The sequence below is a fragment of the Equus caballus genome, chromosome 7 (genome assembly GCF_041296265.1).
Source record: "Equus caballus isolate H_3958 breed thoroughbred chromosome 7, TB-T2T, whole genome shotgun sequence".
Lineage (NCBI taxonomy): Eukaryota > Metazoa > Chordata > Mammalia > Perissodactyla > Equidae > Equus > Equus caballus.
The window spans coordinates 32,018,985-32,034,818 of NC_091690.1; the positions used below are offsets into that span (position 1 = coordinate 32,018,985).

Consider the following 15,834-nt stretch of genomic DNA (forward strand, 5'->3'; position numbering starts at 1 on the left):
CAAATTATATATCTGATGAGGGACTTGTATCTAAGATATATAACAAACATGTACAACTCAACAATAAAAAGACAAATAACCCAATTAATAACAATAAAAAGACAAATAACCCAAATTAAAAAATGAATATTAGAGGTCCCTGGCTCGTGGCATAGTGTTGAAGTTTGCCCACTTCACTTCTGAAGCCCAGGGGTTTGCTGGTTGGGATCCCAGGCATAGACCTACGTACCGTTTACCAAGCCATGCTGTGGCAGGCATCCCACATATAAAATAGAGGAAGACTGGCACAGATGTTAGCTGAGGGTTAATTTTCCTCAAAAATAAATAATAACAAGATGATTAGAGGGTCCAAGATGACAGCACAGGAAGATCCTAAACTTAACTTCCTTCCATGAACACACCAAACATACAGCTACATCAGGATCATTTCTTTTGAAAAGATCTGAAAACTAGATGCTAAATGAGCTGCTCCTCTACAACAAAGGATGAACGGACCACATTGAGATGGCTGGGAAAAGCAGTGACAGGGTCTCACCAAAAACCTCACTCCACTGACGGAGGAGCCCACGAAAACAGGGATTTCACCAGCCCAGAGCATCCCTCTGAGGAGCAAGGTATTAGTGCTTCACACCAGGTACCCTATCCCTTGGGATGTGCACCAAAAGAAGAGCCCGCAAAACATCTGGCTTAGAATACCAACAGGGCAGACATCCCAGTAACCCAAAGTGCTATAGGAAACAGATTCTACTTTTAAAGCGCTCATGTGCGGTCTCACTTGCCCTCTGTCTCACTTGCCCTGGGATCCAGCGCAAAAGCAGCAGTTTGGAAAGTGACTACACTATATGTGAAGAAAATTCGGTTGTTAATCTAAAATCATCTATTGGAGGGACAGGGAACAGCTGAAACTCTCTGGAGACAGAGACTGGCAGATGCCATTATTACACTGTGAGCCTAGCTTGCTAGCACAAGTGGGCAAGCTCCAACACAGCACCCTCTGGCCCTTGCTAAGACAGGAAAGAGGGAGCGGTTGAGGAACCATCCCCCATCTAGCTGAAACCGGAAAGCCAGTGCAGTTGCAGCAACACTCCCCTGCTCCCTGGCTGGGACTGGGAAACCTGAGTGGTCACTGGCATTCTCCCGCCCCCTTCCTAAAGCCAGTGTGCTGGCTCAGAGGGAGGCACTCTCCCAATGCATAACTGAAGCCCACCTGCACTAGCAGTCAAGGCATTTCCCCCCACCCCTGCTTTTCTGAAGCCTTTGAGTACCTAGCCCTCTACACTCTCTGGTGGCCTTGCTAAAGCCAGTGGGTGTGCCCAATTTACACAGGGAACACCCCTTGATTCCCTGAGATGCAGGGGACAGTAACAATATGAAAGACAGTTTTTGGCAGGCCACCAGCCCCTGGGCACTGCACAGATGGGCAGACTGAAATACATCCCCATTCTTCTGGTAAAACAAGGTTTACTTCCGCACCCTGGAACTTCAGCCTGAAGAACAGGCTTACAGTTTCCCAGGCATCTAAGAAGCTATGCAGGCACTCCCTGGGAATATAAACAGTAGACAACATCATTGTACAGCCCCTTGGCCTCACCACAGCTTGAGATCTCCCAGAAAGGAGCTCATACTCTCATCTTGAGCCCTGATTTTTGCTTGCAACTGTCACCCAGGAAACATCTCCAGAACTCCTAGTTTGGAGGCCAGAAGAGTATATGAATGCAGCCACACAGGATTGTATTTACTGGCATACTTTCAAATGTGCTGCCTGAGGGTCTGCATTCCTATCAGCCTAAAACTAAGTGCTGAATGAGATTGCTCCCCTTGGAGTACTGTCAGATCTTGGCACACTGTCAACAATGGGAAACTTTCAAGAATAAATCAGGCTGTTTAGACAGCCACAAACGTTCAAGAGACAACCAAAAGCTAGGGCAAGGTTGAATGAGAAGACATCACCTATACAAGGCCACTCCTTCAAGTCTGAGGAAGGCAGCTGTTTCACCTAATATATAGACACAAACACAGAGAAATGCGTAAAATGAGGAAACCAATAAATATGTTGCAAATGAAAGAACAAGACAAAAACCTCAGGAAAAGACCTTAACGATATGGAAATAAGTAATCTAAGTGATTGAGAATTCAAAATAATGTTCATAAAGATGCTCACCAAATTCTAGAAAAGAACGAATAAACACAGTGAGAACTTCAATAAAGAGATAGAAAATATAAGGAGGAACCAAACAAAAGTTACAGAGCTGAAGAATACAATAAGTCAATGGGAAAATATCCTAGAAGGGTTCAATAGCAGACTGGATGAAGCAGAAGAACAGATCAGTGAACTGGAAGACAAAGCAATGGAGCACACTCAAACAGAGCGGCAAAAAGAAAAAAGAATTTGAAAAAATCAAGATAACTTAAGGGACCTCTGAGACAACATTAAGCAAAATAACATTCTCATTTTAGCGGTCCCAAAAGGAAAAGAGAGAGAGAAAGTGGCAGAAAGCTTATTTGAAGAAATAATGGCTGAAAACTTCCCTAACCTGGGGAAGGAAACTGACATCCATGGCCACGAAGTCCAGAAAGTTCCAAATAAGATGAAACCAAAGAAAGCCACACCAAGACACATTATAATTAAAATGTCAAAAGTTAAAGACAGAATATTAAAAGCAGCAAAAGAAAAACAACTTTTTCTCACATACAAGGGAAAGAGGAAGCCCATAAAGCTATCAGTAGATTTTTCAGCAGAAACTTTGTGGGCCAGAAAGGAGTAGCATGGAATACTCAAAGTGCTGAAATGAAAAAATTCTAACCAAGAATACTCTACCTGGCAAGGTTATCATTCAGAAATCAACAAGAGGTAAAGAGTTTTCCAAAAAGCAAAAGCTAAAGGAATCCATAACCACTAAATTGGCCTTAAAGGAAATTTTGAAGCGACTTCTTCAAGCTGAAAATAGATGGCACTGATTAATAACAGAAAACATACATAGATAAAAATCTCACTGGAAAAGGTAAATACAGTAAAGGTAGTGGATTAATCACTCAAGCTATTATGAAGGTTAAAAGACTAAAGTAGTAAAATTAACTAAAACTACAATAATTAGTTAAGGGATACATAAAATAAAATGATGCAAAATGTGACATCAAAAACATAAAACTTGGGAGGGATGTAGAGTTTTGGAATGTGTTCAAATTTACATTTCTATCAATTTAAAATAGACTATTATATACATAAGATATTAAACGTGAACTTCACGATAACCAAAAAATAAAAACTTGCAGTAAAAATACACAAAATGAGAAAGGAATTTAAACATAACACTAAAGAAAGGCATCAAGTCACAAGAGAAGAGAGAAAGAGAGGAAGAAAGGAACAGAGAATAACTACCAAAACAGACAGAAAACAATTAACAAAATGTCAATAAGTGCATACTTATCATAATTGTTTTAAATATGATTGGACTAAATTCTCCAATCAAAACGCATAGAGTGGCAGAATGTCTAAAAAGGAAGGTTAATCTATTACTGCCTTTGAGACACACACTTCAGAAGCAGGGACACACAGAACAAAAGTGAAGGGATAGAAAAAGGTTTTCCGTGCAAATGGAAAAGAAAAGAAAGCTAGTGTAGCTGTACTCATATCAGAAAAATAGACTTTAAAAGAAAGACTGTAGTAAAAGATAAATAATGGTATTATATAATGATAAAGAGTTAATCCATCAAGAAGATATAGCACATAATTATATATGCACCCAACATAGGAGCACCAAAATATATAAAGGAAATATTAACAGACCTAAAAGGAGAAATTGATGGCATTACAGTAATAGTACGAGATTTTAACACTCCACTTATATCAATGGCTAGATTATCCAGATAGAATATTAATAAAAAAAAAACAGTAGCTTTAAATGACACATTAGACCAGATGGGCTTAATAGATATATACGAAACATTCCACCCAAAAGCAGCAATATCAACATTCTTCCCATACACACATGGAACATTCTTCAAGATAAATCACCAGGTTAATATGCAAAAGTTATACACCTGCAATGAACAATTGGCACTTTAAATTTAAAAAAAAACAATACTATTTACAATAGCACAAAAAATTTGAAATATTTAACTGTTAATATAACAAAATATGTACAGGATCTATATGTGGAAAGCTGCAAAACTCCAATGGAAAATAAAAGGAGATATTAATATATAAGAAGATATTCTGTGTTCATAGTTTGGAAGACTCAATATTGTTAAGCTTGACTTATAGATTTCACACAATCTCAATCAACATCCTAGCAAGGTATTTTATAGATATCAACAAGCTGATTCTGAAATTAATACAGAAAGGCAAAAAGCCTAGAATAGCCAACACAATACTGAAGAAAAACAAAGTTGGGTGACTCACTCAATGCTTACTATAAAGTTACCAGAATCAAGGCAGCATGATTTTAGAGAAAAATTGAAACATAAATCAATGTAACATAATAGATAGTCCAGAAAAAAAAACAAAGAAAGACAACTGATGTTTGACAAAGAAGCAAAGGCAATTCAATAGAGGAAAAAAATGTAATTTTAACAAATGGTGCTGGAACAATTGGACATCCATGTGCAAAAAGAAGTTGCACACTGATTTTATATCTTTCATAAAAATTAACTCCAAATGAAACATAGTCCTAAATGTAAAATACAAGCTATAAAATTTCTAGAAAAAGAAAATTTATGTGACTTTCGGTTTGGTGATGAGTTTTTAAATGCAAGAGTGAAAGCATAATCCATGAAAAATAATGGATAAGTTGCACTTTCCTACAATTAATGAATTATACTCTGCAAAAGACACTGTGAAGAAAATCAGAAGGCAAACTACAGCTGGGATAAAATACTCGCAAAACACATATCTAATCAAAGATTCATATTCAAAATACACAAAGAATTCTTAAAACTCAACAATAAGAAAGCAAACAATCCAATTAAATGAATAAAAGATCTGAACAGTTATCTCACCAAAGAAGGTATACAGATGGCAAATAAGCATATTATAAGATGCTATACATCATTTGTCATTAGGAAATTACAAAGTAAAATAACAAAGATACCACTACATGCCAATTAGAATGACTAAAGTAAAAGAAAAAAAGGTGACAATATCAATTGCTGGTTAGGATGAAGAGTAACAGGAACTATGATTCACTGCTGCTGGGAATGCAAAATGGCACAGTCACTTTGGAAGACAGTTTGGCATTTTCTTCCAAAGCTAAACATTGTCTTGACATACAAATCAAGTCACACTCCTAGGTATGTATCCAACTGATTAGAAAACGTATGTCCGCACAAAAACTTTCATGTGAATGTATAGAGCAACTATATTTGTGATCACCAAAATATGGAAGCAAAGGAGATCTCCTTCATATGGTGATGAGATAAACAAACTATAGTACATCCATATGATGGAAGACTATTCAATGATACAATGACTTGAGCTATCAAATCACAAAAAGACATGAATGAATCTGAAGTGGATACTGCTAAGTGAAAAAAAAGCAAGTTTGGAAAAACTAAGTAGTGTATGATTCCAATTAGATGATATTCTGGAAATGGCAAAATTATACAGATGATAAAATGCTCAGTGGTTGTTATGTGTTTACAGAGAAAGAGTGTTGAATAGATCAAGCACAGGGGCTTTTTAGGCCTGTGAAACTACTGTTTGATACTGCAATGGTGGATACAGGATACTGCGCATTTGTTGAAACCCATGGACCTTTTCATTATAGAGTGAACCTTAATGTATGCAAATATTTTAAAAAATCATTTAGGATGTCATGGGATTCCAGGATGAAATGCAGAATGTAACAAAACAATCTAACTGTATTGCAAATGTAGGACACAACCTACTGCAGAGGGCAAGGAGAAAGGGTAGTGACCTGAGTAACTATGTAAATTAGTGCACTATGTAAGGCTAAAAGCAAACAACTATATGAAAGCACTGTATTCTAGGTGATAAAGTAATTTTCCACAGAGACATAGGATAACAATTCTGGTGCCACTTTATTTGTATACTAGTATTGAACTATTACGTAAGTGAATGGTGGATGATGAGAACCAGGTTTCTCACTGTTAGAGTATAAGTTTACATATAAGAAAGGGAAAAAGGCTAGAATGATTCATGTTGTAATGGACCAGAGTTGGAGACATCAATATGGTCTCACATTTATCTCAATAAAGATACAGACAGTTACATAAAGAAACATTTATAGACATGCATACACATAAGTAAGTATAAACTCATATATTTTCTTACTTTGTCAGCTGAAGGTGCCTAGAAGCAATGACATTCCAGCAGCAGAAAGCACACCTAGCACTCAGATCTTGGTTTTGAATATATTCTCCAACAAAAGGAACCAGGGCTTCTTGGAGAAATAGCTGATTCCAGGACTGGGGCAGGAATATGCAAGATGAACCTGGAGTGTCTTATAGTGACAGAAAGAAAGGAAATGCTCAAAAAAAAAAAAAAAGAGAGATATGTCAAAAGGACACAGGAGCCAAATTAACAGGCTCCCAAAAGCCAAAGCTGAAACAATTTGTGCAACACAAAATATAAAGTGGTGTTGGATTATAACTCAAAGCATAAAATAAACATACACGTTATAAATAAATGATTGAATAAATAACTAAATGGAGGAAAATAGATAAATCTCTCTTGAAGAAGAATACCAAATAATTTAGATAGATAGTCTATCCTCAAGGAGTTAAGCAAACTCCCACTCAAGTATAAACTGCACATCCTGGGTTTCTATCAAAGTATGGAAAGTGGGGAAGAAATAGTAAGTTTCAAGGAACGAAATCTGAAAAACATTATCTCAGCCAGGTGATTACAATAACATCATCTGTGAGGTCATGTTGATAGCATGTATCCTTGATGTATGTGACATTTATATGACATATGTGACAGAATATCATGACAAAGTAGTGTTTATCTCAGAAAAGCAAGGATGGTTTAACATTAAAAATGTAGACAATGTAAATTACCATGTTAATAGATTAAAAGAGAAAATTGCATGTTCATTTCATTTTATATGGAAAAGCATTTGGCAAAATTCAGCATCTGTTCATAATAATTAGGAATAGAAAGACATATTCTCAATATAATGAAAGGTACCTACAAACAATCCATAGCCTACCTTATACTTAAAGGTGAAATATTGAATACTTTCCTCGAGGTCAAGAACAAAGAAGTGATCGCCCCTATATAAAAGAAATACCTATATAAAAGAAAAAAAAGACACAAAGTTTGGAAGGAAAGAAGTCAAATCGTCCTTATTCGCCAACAACATAATTGTTCATGGAGAAAATTCTAAGGAATAAAAAACACTATTAGAGCTAATAAATAAATTTAACAAGGCCATAGAATACATAGTCAATATTAAAAATGCTTTTGAATATATAGATATTAGGAGCAAACATTTGGAAAATGGAATTTAAATTTTTTTCACTTAATAGTCAAGAATGAATTTAACAAATGACTTCCAAGTCCACTATATTGAAAACTACAAAATTTTGCTGAAAAAAATTAAAGGATGAGTAAATAAATGGAAAAATGATAAAGAATTTTTAAGTTTAGACATATTAATAAATAAAAATAATAATGGCTACCAAGTATTGAACTTAAATATTGTGCCAGGTACTGTGATAAGAGCTTTACACGTATTATCTCACTTATTCCTCATGATAACTCATGAGATGGATACTATTTTTATCCCTATTTTATAGATAACAAAATTGAGACATGGAGAATCAGAGCAACTTGGCTTAGAATCTAGCCCAGGAGATGTAAATCTGGAGAAAGTCTCAGTCACTCTTCTCTGGGCAGAGTTTTCAAAGGCAAGGCACAGGGATCACTAGTGGATCCTTGAAATGCTATATAAAAGTTACTTTTATTGCATATCTGTTTATATTCTTGTATATTTGGAAATATTAGCTAGTATACTAAACCTGTGATTTTAGGGATATTATTACTGAAAGTAAATCTAATGTAGATAGTCCCATAGTAGTCCACTACAAGCAGTCCACAGGAATTACATGTGAGTCATCTGGGTTTGTTTGAGCTTGTTGTACTTTGTCCAGAAATATGCAAAGGACACAAGGCAGATCTGAGATCACTATAGCCTTAAGCGGTAAGAGAGGCCTTACATTACAAAGTACCTTTCCCCATGAATTTTCACAGAAGAAAGCGAAAAGCCCAAGGAAAAGAAGATTTCTATTTACTGATATTTTTGGGGGGTGGTCACCAAAGGCTATATAACCATCCTATCATTCAAAAGTGAAGCTCATCAGGAGAGAACTCCATCCATGATCACAGAGTTTCCAATCAGCTTTTCATTGTCATATTTAAAATGTGAGCAGAGAGCCAGGGAGCACCACTTAGAAAAACCTCCCATTAAAGAGAGCAAGATAAACAAACTGGAAAAGAAAATTTAGAGGAAACAAAGATAATGCAAGGAGCAAAGGAAACTTCAAACAGTGCATAATATCCTCGGAGAGAGACAAGAAGAAATAACTAAAAATCAAGAATAGAATGTTAAGAAAAAGATCAATCAGCTAACCACAAAGGACTCAAATACTAAAAAATTTATAGCTGAAATTTAAAATTTTAGTTGGAAGTTTGAAAAATAAAGTCAAGAAAATATCCCAGAAACTTGTGGAAAAAAATGAAAGGGAAAGATATGTAAGAATACGTACAAAATTCACAGGATCAATTTAGGAAGCCGAATATCTGATTAATGGGAGTTCCAGAAAGATAGTAGAGAAGAGACAAATTGGGAGAAAGAAATTATTTCTACAAGGTAAAATAAAAAACTGAACTAAAAGTCATGGATCTTCAGACTGAAATGGTCCTCTAAATATTTAATACAATGAGTGGAGAAAGACCCACTAAGTCATATCTTCATAAAAGTTTGAAACACTTGGGTTAAAGTAAAGATTCTTAAGATTTCCAGAAGCTAAGAAATACCAAAAGAAAAAAAGGGAATAAGAATCAGACAGGCTTTGAACTTCTTAACAGCAACACTGGATGCTAGGTTAATGGGGAAATATCTCCAATATTCCAATAGAAAATAGCTTTCATCCTGAAATTCTAAAATTGGCCAGAATGTTATTATAAAGGAAGGATAGGAAGACATTTCAGATACAGATGCACATTGCTTAATAAGGGGAACACATTCTGAGAAGCGCGTTGTTAGGCGATTTCATCATTGCTTGACCATCCTAAAGTGTACTTACACAAACCTAGATGGTATAGCCTACTACACACCTGGGCTATATGGTACCAATCATATGGGACCACCATTGTATATGTGGCCCATCATTGATCTAAAAGTCCTTATGCAGTGCATGACTCTACTCAAGGTCTTACAAAAATTTTTAGGAATCTACTGATGGATATGTTCCAGTAAAATGGGGTAAGCCAAGAAAGGAAAATAGAGTATACGAGAAAGTGACTGGAACTTAAGGGCATCAGCTGTGTAGGCCTCAATAACCCAGGGTGCACCTGGGTGTTGCTCAAAAATGTAGACAAAAATGTTCACTAAATAGAGGAGTCCAGTATAATTTCAAATGCAGTACACATGATGCCTCAAAAACCTAGGCTTGTCCTTGCAAAATGTGACACTTCATCAGAAAATCTAGATTATTCAGTATCCTCAAAGTCCCAAACTGGCAAGTAAAGCTAGATATATGGTTGCTTGTTTAAGTAAATCTGACAACCAAGGTCTCCTAGACTATATCAAGGATGATCAAAGAAAACTGATTGTTAGAAACAGGGGAATGGAGAAACGAATATAAATATAAACTCAACTGGCATACTACTTTAGCTGACCTATTTAAGGAACAGAAGAAGGGACAGAGAATCTATGAAAAACACTTTCTCTTAAGAAACCACAGTATGAAGGTCCTCACTCAGACTGCAATCTTCCCTGCTACATTCTCTGGATGCGGGGAGGGAGAGTAGGCGGAATGACTACCAATGGTTAACATCAGTTCCAGTAGAGCAACCCCAAAGGCCAGCTTCACTCTTAGGAGAGAATGTTCTGTCTCTCCCTCAAGCTAAGTAGTGGAATACATGACTAGTAATGAATTATAAAACTTATCCTTGAAAATACATTCTTTACCACATCACCACAACTGTTGCTGGGTTATGGAAATTACCTACATTACACTGACTGAGACATTTTTCTCAGGTTACTTGTCTTCAAAATATGTTACATAGAGATATTTTCAAGATGGAGGCATAGGCAGACTCTGAACTCACCTCCTCCCACAAACACCACCAAGTTACAACCATTCTTGGAAAAATTACCCTGGAGAGAAAACTGAAAACTGTATAAAAAGAACCCCTACAACAAGGGACAGTCCACAATGATGTGGAAGAGCCAGAAATTCCTCCTGGAGAGAAAAAAGCCATCTCCACAAGCATCAGAGCTTCACAGCTGGCTGGGCAGGAGCCACCCTAAGGTCCTCAGCCTTCTGGGAAGAGTGGAGACCTGAGAAGGGGCACATTACTGCTATAAGCATCCTTCAGACTCAGCACAACTGAAGTGAGTGTCCTACTATCTGGCTTCACTGGCTATTAACTTCAAGACATGATACCCCCAGAAAAGCTATTTGACAAAAGCTGAGAAAACCTGGCTCTTAAAGGGCCCATGCACAAATTTCCCCATCTCAGGGAGTAACCAAAAATCACCAAAAAGAAAGCTGCAGAGTCCTTTGGTGAAAAGAGACTCATCTGATAGGATCTGGGTGCATCAAGGTGAGAGGTAAGTGCTCTCCAGAGACTGAAACATTGGTGGTTGCCATTTTTGTGACCTAGTACAGGTGTGCTGACACAGACACTGGCAGACACCATTGAAGTTCTTCCCCTGGCCTGATAGCCCAGGGGTCTGCCACACCCACTAGAGCACAGATTTAATCCAGTTAAAACCAGGGCAGGCAACCTGCCCCAGGGACCAGCCCCACCCAACAACAAGCCCTCAGCTACTTATCAGCCTGCAAAGATTGGGTGCCTTGATCCACTACAGGCAGGCGTGTGTGGGGCAAGGCCTGTGTGAAGACCAGGTGAACTGGGGGAGGTGTTGGTGGAGAGTTAGGGGCCTCTTCAGTGTGGTGACTGGGCACACTGCAGGGGGTGGGGAAGTGTGCATAGATCAGTGCTGTGTTGATGATGTCTGTGGACCTGTGGGGGGTGGGGCTTATCAGTGGCAGAAATGATGCTCTACACAAACAGCCACAAAGAGGATCAGCACCACCTTCCAAAGCCTGAAACAATTGGGTGCTCTCTGTGCCTAGGGCCAGTCCAACTCAGCTACAATCCTAAAGGAGCTGACAACAACCTTGCAGGCCTGAGGTCTACAATAACGGCTAATCCCTGAGCCTACGAACCAGCCACACTGTGTACCTGCTCAATCAACAGGAAACTGCAACAGGACTGTGCTATTAGACCTTGTAGCCAATGGTGCTAGACTCCCCAAACCCAATTTACAGACAGCCTGCTAGGAAGGGAAAGACTAGACTCCCTGGGTACCCGCAGTAGGAGCATCCCTGCCACAGCAGAAGGACATATGTAACCCACACAGGGGTCACTTCTGGATCATTTGGACTGTTGATGAGAGGGAAGCACACTGTTGGGCCTCAAAAGGCATCTCTTACAAAAGGCCATATCTCCAAGATCCAGAGACCTAACTGACTCACCTAATACATAGATGTAATCACAGAGAAAGAAGCATAATGAGGAGGCACAAGAATGCATTCCAAGCAATGGAACAGGACAGATACCAGAAAAATAACTAAATGAAACAAAAATAAGCGATCTACCTGACAAAGAGTTCAAACAAAAACTCATAAGGATGCTCACCAATATTGGGAGAAGACGGGATGAACACAGTGAGAACGTCAAGAGAGAATTAGAAAAATATGAAAAAGAACCAATCAGAAATGAAGAATACAATATTGGAAAAGAAAAATTCACTTGAGAGACTCAGTAGTAGAGTAGATGATACAGAAGAACAGATCAGTGAGCTGGAAGAAAGACTACAGGAAATAGTCAAGCTGAACAGATAAAAGAAAAAAGAATTAGACAGAATAACAGTCTAAGGGAACTCTGGGACAATATGAAGCACACTAACATTCATATTATAGGTGTCCAAGAAGGAGAAAAGAGACAAAGGGGCAGAGAATCTATTTGAAGAAATAATAGCTGAAAACTATCCTAACTAAGGAAGGAAACAGACTTCCAAGTACAGGAAGCATAGAGAGCACCAAACAAGATGAACAACTACAGGCCCACATGAAGACACATTATAATTAAAATGTCCATAATTAAAGATGAAGAGAGAATCCTAAAAGTGGCAAGAGAAGGCAACAGGTGACATATGAAGGAAAGCCCAGAAGGCTATTGGAAGACTTCTCAGCTAAAACCCTACCGGCTAGAAGAGAGTGTCATGACATATCTAAAGTGCTGAAAGGAAAATACCTACAGCCAAGAATACTCAATCCATCAATGTTGTCATTCAGAATGGAAGGACAGATAAAGAGCTTCCCAGACAAGAAAAATTAAATGAGTTTATCACAAGCAACCAGTTATACAAGAAATGCTGAAGGGAATTATGTAAGTGGGAAAAAGAAGACCACAAATAGGGATAAGAAAATTATTTTTTAAAAAACACACAATAAAATTACTGGTAAAGGCAAAAATATAGTAAAGGTAGCAGATCAACCACCTATGAAGATAACATGTAGGTTAAAAGACAAAAGTACTAAAGCTACCTATTTCAATGATAAGAGGGTAGTGGATACACACACATGAAACAGGAGATTAGATATGATTTCAAAAACATAAAATGTGGGAGGAGTGGAGAAAAAGAGTAGAGCTTTCAGTAAGAAGTCAAGCTAAAGAGACCATGAATTCAATATATATTGCTATATATGTAGAATATTATATAGGAACCTCATGGTAATCACAAACTGAAAACCTATAAGTAAACAAATAAGAGGAAAGAAATTACACGTATTACTAAAGAAAGCCATCAAGCTACAAAGGAAGAGAGCAGGATAAGAAGAAAGGAACAGAGAAAAGCCACTAAAACAATCAGAAAAAAAAAAGAAAGAAAATGACAATAAATCTATTTTTTCAATAGCTACTTTAAACATCAATGGAGTAAGTGCTCCAATGAAAAGACATACAGTGGCTGACTGCATGAAAAAACAAGACCTATTTATACTCTGCATACAAGAGACACACTTCAGACTGAAAGTGAAAGGAGAGAAAATGATACTCCATGCAAATGGCAAAGAAAAGAAAGCAGGGGTAGCAATACTTATAGCAGACAAAATAGACTTTAAAACAAAAACTGTAACAAGAGACAAAGAAGGGCACTACATAATGATAAAGGGAACAATCCAACAAGAGGATTTAACACTTGTAAATACTTGTACACCCAATATAGGAGTACCTAAATATATAAAGCAATTATTAAAAGACATAAAAGGAGAAATAGACAGTAACAGAATAATAATAAGGGACTTTAACACTCCACTTACACCAATGGATAGATCACTCAAACAGATCAATAAGCAAACATTAGCCTTAAATGACAGATAAGACCAGATGGACTTAGTAGATATGTCTAGACCATTCCATCCCAAAACCACAGAATATACATTCTTTTCAAATGCACATAGAACATTCTTCAGGATTGATTATATATTAGGCCACAAAACAAATCTTAATAAATTTAAGAAAATCAAAATAATACCATGCATCTTTTCTGACCACAAAGGTATGAAACTAGAAAACAACTACGAGAAGAAAATCAGAAAAGTCACAAAAATGTGGAGATTATACAAAATGCTACTGAACAACTATTGGGTCAATGAAGAAATCAAAGGAGAAATATAAAAAATTCCTCCAGACAAATGAAAATGAGAATAAGACATGTGAATATCTTTGTATTCAGGAAAGTTATTCCAACAGGGAAGTTTATAGCAATACAGGCCTACCTCAGCAAAAAAGAAAAATGCCAAATAAAAAATCTAACAGTGCACCTAAAAGAACTGGAAAAAGGGGAACAAACAAAGCCCAAAATCAGCAGAAGAAAGGAAATAATAAAAATCAGAGCAGAAATAAGTGAAATAGAGACTGCAAAAACAATAGAAAAATCAATGAAGTCAAAACCTGGTTCTTTGAAAAGATACACAAAATTGACAAACCTTTAGATAGAATAACCAAGAAAAAAAAGAGAGAAGACTCAAGTAAATAAAATCAGAAATGAAAGAGGAGAAATTGCAATGGACACCTTAGATATACACAAGACTATAAGAGAATACTATGAAAAACTAACGAATTGGATAATCTAGAAGAAATGGGTGAATTCTTAGAATCCTACAACCTTGCAAAAGTGGATCAAGAAAAAGTAGAGAATTTGAACAGACAAATCACCAGTAAGGAGATCAAAACAATAAATAAGAACCTCCCAAAATATAAAAGTCCAGGACCAGATGGCTTCCCTGGTGAATTCTACCCAACATTCAAAGAAGACTTAATACTTATCCTTCTAAACTCTTCCGAGAAGTTGAAGAGGAGGGGAGGCTTCCTAACTCATGCTACAAAGCCAACATTATCCTGATAACAAAAGCAGACAAGGACACCACGAAAAAGGAAATTACAGGCCACTATCACTGATGAACATCTACACAAAAATCCTCAACAAAATACCAGCAAATCGAAGACAACAATACATTAAAAAGATCATACATCATGATCAAGTGGGTTTCATTCCAAGGATGCAGGGATGGTTCAACATCCAGAAATCTATCACTGTGATATACCACATTCACAAAATGAAGAATAAAAATCACATGATCATCTCAATAGATGCAAAGAAAGCATTTGACAAGATACAGCTCCATTGATGATAAAAACTCTAAATGAGTATAGAAAGAAAATACCTCAACATAATAAAGGCCATATATGACAAACACACAGCTACTATCATTCTCAGTGGAGAAAAATTGAAAGCTATCCCTCTAAGAACAGGAACCAGACAAGGATGCCCACTGTCACCACTCTTATTTAACATAGAATTGGAAGTTCTAGCCTGAGCAATGAGGCAAGAAATAGAAATAAAAAGGATCCAAATTGGAAAAGAAGAGGTGAAACTGTCACGCTTTGCAGACAACATGATTTAATCGAGAGAAAACACTAAATAAGCAACTAAAAAACTTTTAGAACCAATAAATGAATACAGTCAAGTCACAGGATACAGTATCAACATACAAAAATCAGTTGTGTTTCTATACACTAACAATGGAGTAGCAGAAAGAGAAATTAAGAATACAATCCCATTTACAATGGCAACAAAAAGAATAAAATACCCAGGAATAAACTTAACCAAAGAGGTAAAGTATCTGTACACCAAAAACTATAAAACATTGTTGGAAGAAATTGAAGAAGACACAAAGAAATGGAAAGTTATTCTGTGGTCTTGGTTTGGAAGAAGTAAAATAGTTAAAATATCCATACTTCTTAAAGCAATCTATAGATTCAATGCAATCCCAAAGTTCCAACAACATTCTTCACAGAAACAGAACAAAGAATCCTAAAATTTATATGAAACAACAAAAGACCCCAAATTGCCAAAGGAATACTGAGAAGAAAGAACAAAGCTAGAGGTATCACACTCCCTAATTTTCAAAATATACTACAAAGCTATAGTAACCAAAATATCATGGTATGGGTACAAAAACAAATACACAGATCAATAGAACAGAATAAAGAGCCCAGAAATAAACCCA

General features: G+C 36.8%; 1 non-coding gene across 1 annotated transcript; it reads right to left on the reverse strand.

The window, feature by feature from the left end:
• Nucleotides 1-9,940: 9,940 nt before the first annotated feature.
• LOC111774503 (small nucleolar RNA U3) lies at nt 9,941-10,154 on the reverse strand. The gene has a single exon (XR_002809503.1). It is a non-coding gene; the product is annotated as a small nucleolar RNA U3 (small nucleolar RNA).
• Nucleotides 10,155-15,834: the final 5,680 nt, after the last annotated feature.